Source organism: Odocoileus virginianus, chromosome 28 (assembly GCF_023699985.2).
Source record: "Odocoileus virginianus isolate 20LAN1187 ecotype Illinois chromosome 28, Ovbor_1.2, whole genome shotgun sequence".
Classification (NCBI taxonomy): domain Eukaryota; kingdom Metazoa; phylum Chordata; class Mammalia; order Artiodactyla; family Cervidae; genus Odocoileus; species Odocoileus virginianus.
The window spans coordinates 3,935,854-3,948,562 of NC_069701.1; positions in this window are offsets into that span (position 1 = coordinate 3,935,854).

Here is a 12,709-nt window from a genome sequence, read left to right on the forward strand (position 1 = left end):
TTCGTGTGCTCAGTCACTTCACTTGTGTCCGATTCTTTGAGACCCTAAGGAATGTAGCCTGCTAAGCTCCTCTGTCCATGGGGTTCTCCAGGCAGGAATAATGGAGTAGATAACCATGCACTCCCCGTGGGGATCTTCCCAACTCAGGGATCGAACCCGTGTCTCCTACATTGCAGGCAGATTCTTTAACCCACTCTTCCACCTGGGAAGCCCAAGGCTATATTTAAATGACATGTATCTGTTGGAAATTTTTGATTTATAAAACATCTTTCTGGGCCACTCCTTCCAAAGAGATAAGTTTTTTGTTGCTTTATTTTGTTTTTTTTTTTTACTGTGAGATTACATCATCTGATCCAAAGGCAGCAATCTAGAGGCACATTCACAACTATGAATTGATTTAGCATGAGAACTCTGACAAAAAGAGGTACCTTAAACTGCACTCTGTCTGGCTGACTAAATTACAACTGTTCTATAGGGCCTGATGTGAGACTTCCATAAAATACAGGGGAAAAAAAAAAGGATTTTTTTTTTTTAAATGGAGAGTCTTTAAGAGTACAGTAATAAGATTTACAAGGGAACAGAAAACATGGGTAAGAAGACAACAAAGGGAGAAAAGGGGGAAGAAATGTCAAAAGCCAAATAGGAAAAGCACAAGAATAGAAAAAAATCAGGAAAGGACAAATTAAGTTAGGGATGACATGCATTTTCCTGAGAAGGAAATGACCTCTTTTCCTTCTAAGGCATCAGTTAGTTAAAGTCTCTGCACTGAGTCACAGAACTGCCATCAGACCACAAAAGGAATGCTGGCCTCTGAAAGGCCATGCTGTTCCCACGCAGTCTGAGGGCCCCTTGTCAGAGCAGTCAGTCTTCTCCCTTATCTCCCCTGTATCAAACATAGTTATTCCTGCTCTTTGACACCTGGAAAACATACGTACCACCACCCCTAAAGCCAGTTCAGTACAAACGCTCATTTCTGCAGAGCCTCTCTTGCACTCCAAAGTGACCACAGGAATTTTGTGAAGCTCCTCGGCTCCACCGAAAGACTACTTTCTCATGAATCACCCTGTGAAGTTGATAATACTTCTTGGAACATCGCTTTGTAAATGCTAGTAGGCAAGTGTATAGCAATTTATCAGTTTCTTATCCTATAAGGAAGTATTTCATTTCTTCCTCTTCTTCATACATACCTCACTTTAGAAATCTTCTCATGGTTTTTATACATATCATCTAATATTTTTGTGCCATCAAACACACATCCCAGGCACAGCAAACTCCATTTATGAATAATTCATGCATTTCCCAAAACCCAGTTATGGTCAGTTGCAAAAGGTGTCATACATTCATCCCATCCATTTATGCATGCCCCCTACACACTATGAAGCAACTTCTATCAAGTAGTTAAAACTATTTCTGAACACTTTAATACAGAAAAAGTTGTGAGTGATTGTGTGTCTGCTCAGTCATGTCCAAATCTTTCTGACTATTCAGACTATAGCCAATCAGGCTCCTCTGCCCAAGGAATTTTCCAGGCAAGAATATTGGAGTGAGTTGCTATCATTTTCTACTTCAGGGATCTTCCCAATTTAGGGGTTGAACCTGCATCTCTTGTGTCTCCTGGATTTACAGGTGGATTCTTTACTACTGTACCACCTGGGAAGCCCACAGAACAGGATGAATGGAGGCAAATATTTGTTACCCTGTGTCTTGCTTCAGCAAATGGGCATTAGTAAATGGGCTGTGAAAGAAGGCTTGCAATGTTCTGATACATATACATTGGGGCTTAGTCTCTCATACAAGTCTTTGGAGCCCTCACATTGCTGGGTGGAAAAATAATAGGCATGTATACTAGAGGATGAGCCTGCACAACCCCACAAAGCAGAGACTAGCTTACCCAGCCAAAGTCTGTCCATGGTCAACCATTCTGTTCACTAGTGAACCCTTTGCACAAGATTATTATTATCCATGTGGACCTAGATGAACCGAATCAAACCAGAAAATCACCCAGTCAACCCAGTGAACTGTGAGAAGTAATAGAGATGTGTTGTTTTAAAACAGGAGTTGAGAAACTTTTTCTGTAAAGGGTCATGTAGGAATTTTTTTTATTTTGTAAATCATTTTATCTCTTTCTCAACTATTCAGTTCTATAGTTATAGCAAGAGAGCAGTCATAGACAACAGACAACTGAATGAATACAGCTGTGTACCAATAAAACTTATTTAAACTTAATTTATAGCTCCAGTAAAAGTTCATCACATTGGTTTTCTGACTCCTGTTTTAAACCAGTAAGTTTTAGGGTGGTTTGTTACATAGCAAAGCAAAAGAGACTCTCGTTTTGTTGTAGTTTCTTTCCTCGCCTTCCCAACGTAGTTAACTACTCCAACCTGCCCTTTAGAATTCAGTAGAAGCACCATTTCAGAAAGTCTTAATGCTTTGGTTTTGGAATCAGACTGATCCAAATCCGAGTCTTGATTCTACCACATACTATATATGTGTTTGAGATTTGGGGAAGTTATCCTGTCTTGAGCTTTAGTTTATTCCATCTACAAAATAGCTCAGTCGCCCAGTTGTGTCTGACTCTCTATGACCCCATGGACTGTAGCCCTCCAGGCTCCTCTGTCCAGGAGATTCTCCAGGCAAGAATACTAGAGTGGGTTGCCATGTCCTCCTCCAGGGGATCTTCCCGGCCCAGGGATCAAGCTCATATCTCTAGTGTCTCCTGCATTGGTAGGTGGATTCTTTACCACTAGTGCCAAGTGGGAAGCCCTAAAAAGTGAAAGCTGCTCAGTCATGTCCGACCCCATGGATTATACAGTCCATGGAATTCTCCTGGACAGAATACTGGAGTGGGTAGCCATTCCCTCTTCCAGGGTATCTTTGAACCCAGTTCTCCCACATTGTGGGCAGATTCTTTATCAGCTAAGCCACCAGGGAAGCCCAAAAATACTGGACTGGGTAGCCTATCCCTTCTCCAGTAGATCTTCCTGACCCAGGGATGGAATCGGGGTCTCCTGCATTGCAGGTGGACTTTTTTTTACCACCTGTGTTACCAGGGATCCCCAAAACAGGCCTGGCATAAGTAAATATTTAATTTTTAAACAATTAGATGTTATAGTATAGTTAAATATTGTGTCATTATATCTTTATTATCTTCACTCCCAGTTTAGAATAGAGGCTCTACACTAACATGATATCTCATGCATACTCCTATAACACCATTTACTATACTGTATATTAATGTTTTGGTTTTTCTTGTCATTGTTTGGCACAAAGGAATTACTTCATCATTAAGCACAATGCTTCTTTCCTCCTCTGATGATTCCTTTGAAGAAGACACACAGTTGTTGCCTCACTCCTGGCCATTCACTGTCACATTACTAGACTCAAGATACTGAACCCAATTCCCACCTTGTTCCTCCTGGAAAGGTAAATGCACTCTCAGAGGACACATGCTCTTCTGCTGCTCCAGGGAGGAGTATGCTTACAGTCCAGTCCTGAGCTCCTTGATCAGGTTAGTACACATGCCTGGTTCTAGGGTTTGGTGTCAGGTGTTAGGAGGATCCATTTTGCCTTCACATTTAACGTATATCATCCAACCTCAACCTGTCATAAAATGAAGGTTTAATTTTAATGTTCATTTTCCTGCTTTGTGTCATATTTTTCAATTGATTCATAGCTCATTCTGAGAAGAAAGGCACTTTTTGTTGAGTATTTTTGAGATCCCAACATACATGCAAAACACTCAGAACTATTTCCAGTAAATAGTGAGCAAATTCCTGTAGGGGAAAAAGGAGTAATCATCTTTCCTAATCCTATCTAAGTAGAGAGGTTTCCTGAAATTAGATCGTAACTATTGAAAGTTACAGAGAAAATGAACATTTCAATTTCTGGGGGCGACTTGCTGAACTGTGGGAACTTGTATGGCAGGTCTAGGCATCTAAACTGACTGAGCATGACTGTATTTTTTGGAAGAATCTGACATGTGTCCCTAAGAACCTTTGATAGGAAGAGACTTCATTAGCAGTAGCTGGATAACCACACACGTCTGGGGTGGTTTTCCTGTAGGCTAAGTGGGACTGAACAGGGCTTGAAGCTGTCCACAAAGTTCTGGCCACTACTCATGGGCTTGTCAACAGAAAGACACCATAGGGCACTGCTTGGCAGAAAGGAATTAACAAGGAACATGAAGGTGGCTGTGACTGACTGCACAAAAGCACCCCGGCTACGATGGACTGTGCAGAGGCATGGCCATGAAGAGCTACCCTTTGCCCAAGGTCAGGGGCTGCGACCGAGAGTGCCAGGGTGCAATGGCACAGGAGCGGCCGAGAGGAGCTACCCCACATCCGAGGTTAGGGGTGGAGGCTGAGAAGAGCTACCCCATGCCAAAGGTCAGGGGCGGCAGCCGAGAGGAGCTACCCCACTTCCAAAGAGCAGCGGCTACTAGGGCACAGGAGGGCCAAGAGAAGCTACTCCACGTTCAAAGTCAGGAAGGTCACTGGTGAGGCGATACTCCTCCTCCAAGGTAATAGAAACCCAAGTAAGACGGCAGGTGTTGCGAGGGGGCATCAGAGGGCAGACAGACTGAAACCATAATCACAGAAAACTAGCCAATCTGACCACAGGACCACAGTCTTGTCTAACTCAATGAAACTAAGCCATGCCATGTGGGGCCACCCAAGATGGTCAGGTCATGGCGGAGCGGTCTGACAGAATGTTGTCCACTGGAGAAGGGAATGGCAAACCACTTCAGTAGTCTTGCCTAGAGAACCCCGTGAACAGTATGCAAGGCAAAATGATAGGATGCTGAAAGAGGAACTCCCCAGGTCCATAGGTGCCCAATATGCTACTGGAGATCAGTGGATAAATAACTCCAGAAAGAATGAAGTGATGGAGCCAAAACAAAAACAATACCCAGTTGTGGTTGTGACTGGTGATAAAAGCAATGTCTGATGCTGTAAAGAGCAGTAGTGCATAGGAACCTGGAATGTTAGGTCCATGAATCAAGGCAAATTGGAAGTGGTCAAACAGGAGATGGCAAGAGTGAATGTCGACATTCTAGGAATCAGCGAACTAAGATGGACTGGAATGGGTGAATTTAACTCAGATGACCATTATATCTACTACTGTGGGCAGGAATCCCTTAGAAGAAATGGAGTAGCCATCATGGTCAACAGAAGAGTCTGAAATGCAGTACTTGGATGCAATCTCAAAAACGACAGAATGATTCTGTTCATTTCCAAGGCAAACCATTCAATATCACAGTAATCCAAGCCTATGCCCTAACCAGTAATGCTGAAGAAGCTGAAGTTGAATGAGTCTATGAAGACCTACAAGACCTTTTAGAACTAACACCAAAAAAAGATGTCCTTCTCATTATAGGGGACTGGAATGCAAAAGTAGGAAGTCAAGAAACACCTGGAGTAACAGGCAAATTTGGCCCTGGAGTACGGAATGAAGCAGGGCAAAGGCTAATAGAGTTTTGCCAAGAGAACTCACTGGTCATCACAAACACCCTCTTCCAACAACACAAGAGAAGACTCTACACATGGACATCACCAGATGGTCAACACTGAAATCAGATTGATTATATTCTTTGCAGCCAAAGATGGAGAAGTTCTATACAGTCAGCAAAAACAAGACTGGGAGCTGACTACGGCTCAGATCATGAACTCGTCATTGCCAAATTCAGACAGAAACTGAAGAAAGTAGGGAAAACCACTAGACCATTCAGGTATGACCTAAATCAAATCCCTTATGACTATACAGTGGAAGTGAGAAATAGATTTAAGGGACTAGATCTGATAGAGTGCGTGATGACCTATGGACGGAGGTTCATGATATTGTACAGGAGACAGAGATCAAGACCACCCCCATGGAAAAGAAATGCAAAAAGACAAAATGGTTGTCTGAGAAGGCCTTACAAATAGCTGTGAGAAGAAGAGAAGTGAAAAGCAAAGGAGAAAAGGAAAGATATTCCCATTTGAGTGCAGAGTTCTAAAGAATAGCCAGGAGAGATAAGAAAGTCTTCCTCAGCAATCAATGCAAAGAAATAGAAGAAAACAACAGAATGGGAAAGACTAGAGATCTCTTCAAGAAAATTAGAGCTACCAAGGGAACATTTCATGCAAAGAGGGTTTGATAAAGGACAGAAATGGTATGGACCTAACAGAAGCAGAAGATATTAAGAAGAGGTGGAAAGAATACACAGAAGAACTATACAAAAAAGATCTTCATGACCCAGATAGTCAGGATGGTGTGATCACTCACCTAGAGCCAGACATCCCAGAATGTGAAGTCAGTTGGGCCTTAGACAGCATCACTATGAACAAAGCTAGTGGATGTGATGGAATTCCAGCTGAGCTATTTCAAATCCTGAAAGATGATATTGTGAAAGTGCCAGAAAGTCAATATGCCAGCAAATTTGAAAAACTCAGCAGTGGCTACAGGACTGAAAATGTCAGTTTTCATTCCAATCCCAAAGAAAGGCTATCCCAAAGAATTCTCAAACTACCGCACAATTGCACTCATCTCACACGCTAGTAAAGTAATGCTCAAAATTCTCCAAGCCAGGCTTCAGCAATACATGAACCATGAACTTCCAGATGTTCAAGCTGGCTTTAGAAAAGGCGGAGGAACCAGAGATCAAGTTGCCAACATCTGCTAGATCATCAAAAAAGCAAGAGAATTCCAGAAAAACATCTATTTCTGCTTTATTGACTTTGCCAAAGCCTTCAACTGTGTGGATCACAATAAACTGTGGAAAATTCTGAAAGAGATGGGAATACCAGACCACCTGACCTGCCTCTTGAGAAACCTGTAGGAAGGTCAGGAAACAACAGTTAGAACTGGACATGGAACAACAGACTGGTTCCAAATAGGAAAAGGAGTATGTCAATGCTGTATATTGTCACCCTGCTTATTTAACTTCTATGAAGAGTACATCATGAGAAACACTGGGCTGGAAGAAGCATAAGCTGAAATCAAGATTGCCGGGAAAAATATCAATAACCTCAGATATACAGATGACACCACCCTTATGGCAGAAAGTGAAAAGGAACTAAAAATTCTCTTGATGAAAGTGAAAGAGGAGAGTGAAAAATTTGGCTTAAAGCTCAATATTTGGAAAACTAAGATCATTGCATCTGGTCCCATCACTTCATGGGAAATAGATGGGGAAACAGTGGAAGCAGTGTCAGACTTTATTTTGGGGGGCTCCAAAATCACTGCAGATGGTGACTGCAGCCATGAAATTGAAAGATGCTTACTCCTTGGAAGGAAAGTTATGACCAATCTAGATAGCATATTAAAAAGCAAAGATATTACTTTGCCAACAAAGGTCTGTCTGGTGAAGGCTATGGTTTTTCCAGTGGTCATGTATGGATGTGAGAGTTGGACTGTGAAGAAAGCTGAGTGCTGAAGAATTGATGCTTTTGAACTGTGGTGTTGGAGAAGACTCTTGAGAGTCCCTTGGACTGCAAAGAGATCCAACCAGTCCATCCTGAAGGAGATCAGTCCTGGGTGTTCATTGGAAGGACTGATGCTGAAGCTGAAACTCCAGTACTTTGGCCACCTCATGTGAAGAGATTTGAAAAGACCCTGATGCTGGGAGGGATTGGGGGCAGGAGGAGAAGTGGATGACAGAGGATGAGATGGCTGGATGGCATCACCAACTCAATGGACATGAGTTTGAGTAAACTCTGGGAGCTGGTGATGGACAGGGAGTTCTGGCATGTTGGGATTCATAGGGTCTCAAAGAGTCAGACACGACTGAGAGGCTGAACTGAACTGAATGAAGGTGGTGCTAGTGGTAAGGAATCTGCCTGCCAATGCAGGGGACTTAAGAGATGCAGGCTCGATCCCTGTGTCAGGAAGACCCCCTGAAGGAGCATATGGCAAACAACTGTAGCATTCTTGCCTGGAGAACTCCGTAGACAGAGGGGCCTGATGGGCTACAGTGCATAGAGTCACACAGAGTTGGACATGAAATGACTTAGCATGCATGCACACACATGAAGCATTGAAAGGAACTTCAGGAGAGTTTTTCCCAAAACTTGTGAAGAAAAAAAGCCATGAGCTATTTCCTTACAGGAAGAGTTCTAAAAACATCACCATGGATCTAACTTGAAGCCTGCAGTGATGTAGACACTTGCCTGCCAAAAGCAGCAGCAGCTGAGGAGGCTGGCCTTCTTTCCCTGCCCCTCACAGCTCCATGCAACACTGGAGACCAAAAGTGGGGCCTAAGAGGAAGTAGAACATGGACAATAAAAGAACAAGTCAAGACATCCTCCTTCCCTTTAGACCAGGGATTAACTGGAGAGAAGGAAAAATCAAGTTTAAAATATTGGTTTAAATTGTGGTAGACAGTATAACATGTGATGGAAATATGTTCTCACAACTGAAAGACTGTGCTGTGCTTATTTGCTCAGTTGTGTCTGACTCTTTGTGACCCGATGGACTTTAGCTCACCAGGCTCCTCTGTCCATGGGATTCTCCAGGCAAGAATACTGGGGTGGGTTACCATGCCCTCCTCCAGGGGATCTTCCCAACCCAGGGATCAAACCCAGGTCTCCTGCATTTCAGGCAGGCTCTTTACTGTCTGAGCCACCCAGAAGCCCAAAGACAGTGGATTACAAAAGGAAATAGGCTGCTTTCTGGTTTTACTCCATTGTGTACACACCATCCAATAATCCATGTATATGTGTATGTTGTTGTTTAGTAATTAAGTTGTTACTGACTCTTTTGCAACTCCATGGACTGTAGCATGTTGAGCTCCTCTGTCCATGGGATTTTCCCGGTAAGAATAGTGGAGGGAGTTGCCATTTCCTCCTGACCCAGGGATCAAACCCATGTCTCCTGCATTGGCAGATGAATTACTTACCACTGAGCCATCTGAGAAGCCCCATAAACGTGCATACAACCATTAACTATTGCATTTTCTCTTTAGGTTGGTAACATTACAGCCAAACAATAAACACAAATACTTTACTAGTAGAAAGAAATTAGAGCTGATTACGACTGGTCAGTAAAATGAGAGTGTTCAGTCCTAGGTAAGTCATAAAATATAATCTTTAACCACTTTTCTACAAACACCAAGGTTATCTGATGTTTCTATAAAACTACAGCTAAGTCAGCATGCCAGCCACGAATTCAATAGTGTTTTTACGTTTCAGAAAATATACAAAGAAACTATGGTCTCAAAATACAGATAAGAGAATAAGAGCAGCCAAACTTTTTTCAGTCTGTATAAATAATAGTTAGAACCCTTATTTTAGCACCCTACATTCTTTAAAAAATAGGATAAGGATTCTCTAGTTAAATAGCTATTTCTATTCTATACATTTATTCTTAAAATATTTTGCAACCAATTTTTTTTATTTGTGTACAGTTCATATAACATTGTTCGGTTAAATTCTTCATCACATTTTATCATTGCATTCCCATTTAATACAAAGCCACATGACTGCTGAAAAGTCTACAATAATTTAAGTGTCCCTAAGCACACCATTTCTCTGACTACATGCATTTTTTATACCCTAACTCTTATTGTAATGCTTATGATCAATAAAGATGCTTGCTCAGAAGTAGAATAAATTTGTGATCTATTAATATTTCATGCCCTGGAACTTATATCATTGTCCACTCTTACTTAAATAAAATTCTTTTTTATTCTTAGTGGTGGCTTATGGAAACAAAATCATTCCTGTTCATAGTACTTTTAGAAAAATTACCTTTATAACACATTTATGGATAAAACTTAGTCCTGTCTTAACTATTACTGCTGAAAGGTCATTTGGAGGAAATCTATGTAAGATTTGAATATGTTTCAAGGGATTTTGTATCTGAATTCCCAGCAACAAAAGTGCAAGGAATATGGCTTCTTTAGGGGATTCCCAGGTGGCTCAGTGGTAAAGAATCTGCCTGCCAATGCAGGAGACTCAAGAGACTTGGGTTCATTCCCTGGTTAAGAAGATCCCCTGGAGGAGGAAATGGCAACCCACTCCTATATTCTTGCTGGGAAAATTACATGGACAGAGGACTCTGGGAGTCTACAGTCCATGAGTCCAAAAATCAGTCACAACTGAGCAACTGAGCATGCACGTGGCTAATTTAACCTAATAATGATAGCAATAACTTGGTAAAAGGATATAAAAAATATATAGAATCAGTGGATGGGAATACCAGAAAATGAGGCCCAGAAGTTGCTGAAAATGAAACATCTAAAATATGACTGGCTCATAATATTTGACAGACAAATTAATGAATAACTGATTCAATAAAGTTAAATTTTACCAGTCAGATACACCTGTGGAAGTGTTTCATTTGTAACTGAAGCAAAATTAGCTAGAATGTATTTCATTATCTGCAAATACAAGTGGAGAAGTCAAAAGGCAGCTGATGGCTTAGGAGTCTTGAGGTCAGAGGGGAATCCATGCTGGAAATGCACAGTTGAGAGTTTTCAGTGAATACAGGGTTTTTTAAGTCATGGGACTGGGGAAAATCACTAAGTAGATTAAAATAAGAGGTGGTGAAGCAGGCCTGGAGCACAACAATGTTAAGAGAAAGGGCCAGCCAAGGAGACCAAGAAAAGGCCAGTGGGATGCTGACACACCCAGGGATGTATGAGGTTCTAAAAATCAAATGTATTCATTCCCTGAGGCTTCCCTATGAAAGTATCAGAAACCAGTTGACTTAGAAAAACAAAAGCTGATTCTCTCACAGTTCTGAGGTCAGAAGCATGAAATCAAGTATCGGCAGGGCCATGCCTGCTCTGGAGGCTCTGGGGAGAGTCCTAGCACGTTTCTTTCATTCTCTGCTGCTTGCCAGCAGTCCCTGGCTTCCTGAGATTGCATCACTCCACTTGTGCCTCTGTCCACATATAAACATGGCCATCTGCTCCGTGTGGCTCTGTGTCTGTTTCCTCTTGCTCTAAGGACAGCAGTTATTATATCAAGCCCCACTCTAACCTGGCATGACCTCTTTATAACTAATTCCATCTGCCAAGATCCAGTTTCCAAACAAGGTCACATCCTTGAGGTTGAAGGTGGACATGAATGTTTGGAGGACACCAAGTAAAAATAAGGATACCTTATTGCAAAATTCAGACTTAAATTGAAGGAAGTAGGGAAAACCACTAGACCATTCAGGTATGATCTAAGTCAAATTCCTACGATTATATAGTGGCAGTGACACATAGATTCAAGGGATTAGATCCGATACACAGACTTCCTGAAGATCTATGGACGAAGGTCCATGACATTGTACAGGAGGCAGTGATAAAAACCATCCCCATGAAAAAGAAATGCAAAAATGCAAAATGGTTGTCTGAGGAGGCCTTACAAATAGCTGATAAAAGAAGAGAAGCGATATACCCATCTGAATGCAGAGTTGTAAAGAATAGCAAGGAAAGATAAGAAAACGTTCCTCAGTGACCAATGCAAATAAATAGAGGAAAACAATAGAATGGGAAAGACTAGAGATCTCTTCAAGAAAATTAGAGATACCAAGGGAACATTTCATGTAAAGATGAGCACAATAAATGACAGAATGGTATGGACCTAAAAGAAGCAAAAGATGTTAGGAAGAGGATGCAAGAATACACAGAACTATACAAAAAATATCTTAATGACCCAGATAACCACGATGGTGTGATCACTCACCTATATCCAGACATTCTTGAATGTGAAGTCATATGGGCCTCAGGAAGCATCGCCGGGAACAAAACTAGCGGAGGTGATAGAATTCCAGTTGAGCTATTTCAAATCCTAAAAAGTGTTGCACTCAGTATGCCTGCAAATTTGGAAAACTCACCAATGGCCACAGGACTGGTAAAGGTCAGTTTTCATTCCAATTCCAAAGAAAGTCAATGCCGAAGAATGCTCAAACTACTTGCACAGATACCTTCATCTCACATGCTAGTAAAGTAATGCTCAAAATTCTCCAAGCCAGGCTTCAACAGAAGTGAACCATGAACTTCCAGATGTTCAGGCTGGTTTTAGGAAAGGCAGAGGAACCAGACATAGGACAACAGACTGGTTCCAAATTGGGAAAGGAGTATGTCAGGGCTATATATTGTCACCCTGCTTATTTAACTTATATGCAGAGTATATAATGTGAAATGCCAAGCTGTACAAAGCACAAGCTGGAATCAAGATTGCCAGGAGAAATATCAATAACTTCAGATATGCATAGAACACCATCCTTATGGCAGAAAGGGAAAAACTAAAGAGGCTCTTGATGAAAAATGAAAAAGAGAGTGAAAAAGCTGGCTTAAAACTCAACATTCAGAAAACTTAGATCATGGCATCCAGTCCCATCACTTCATGGCAAATAGATGGAGAAATGATGGAAACAGTGGCTGACTTTATTTTTTGGGGCTCCAAAATCACAGCAGATGGTGATTGCAGCCATGAAATTAAGACACTTACACCTTGGAAGAAAATCTATGACCAATCTAGACAGCATATTAAAAAGCAGAGACATGACTTTGCTAACAAAATTCTAAAGAAGTCTAGTCAAAGCTATGGTTTTTCCAGTAGTCATTTATACATGTGAGCTTTAGACCATAAAGAAAGTTGAGTGCTGAAGAATTGATGATTTTGAACTGCGATGTTGGAGAAGACTCTTGAGAGTCCCTTGGACTGCAAGGAGATCCACCCAGTCCATCCTAAAGGAGATCAGTCCTGAATATTCATTGGAAGGTCTGATGCTGAAG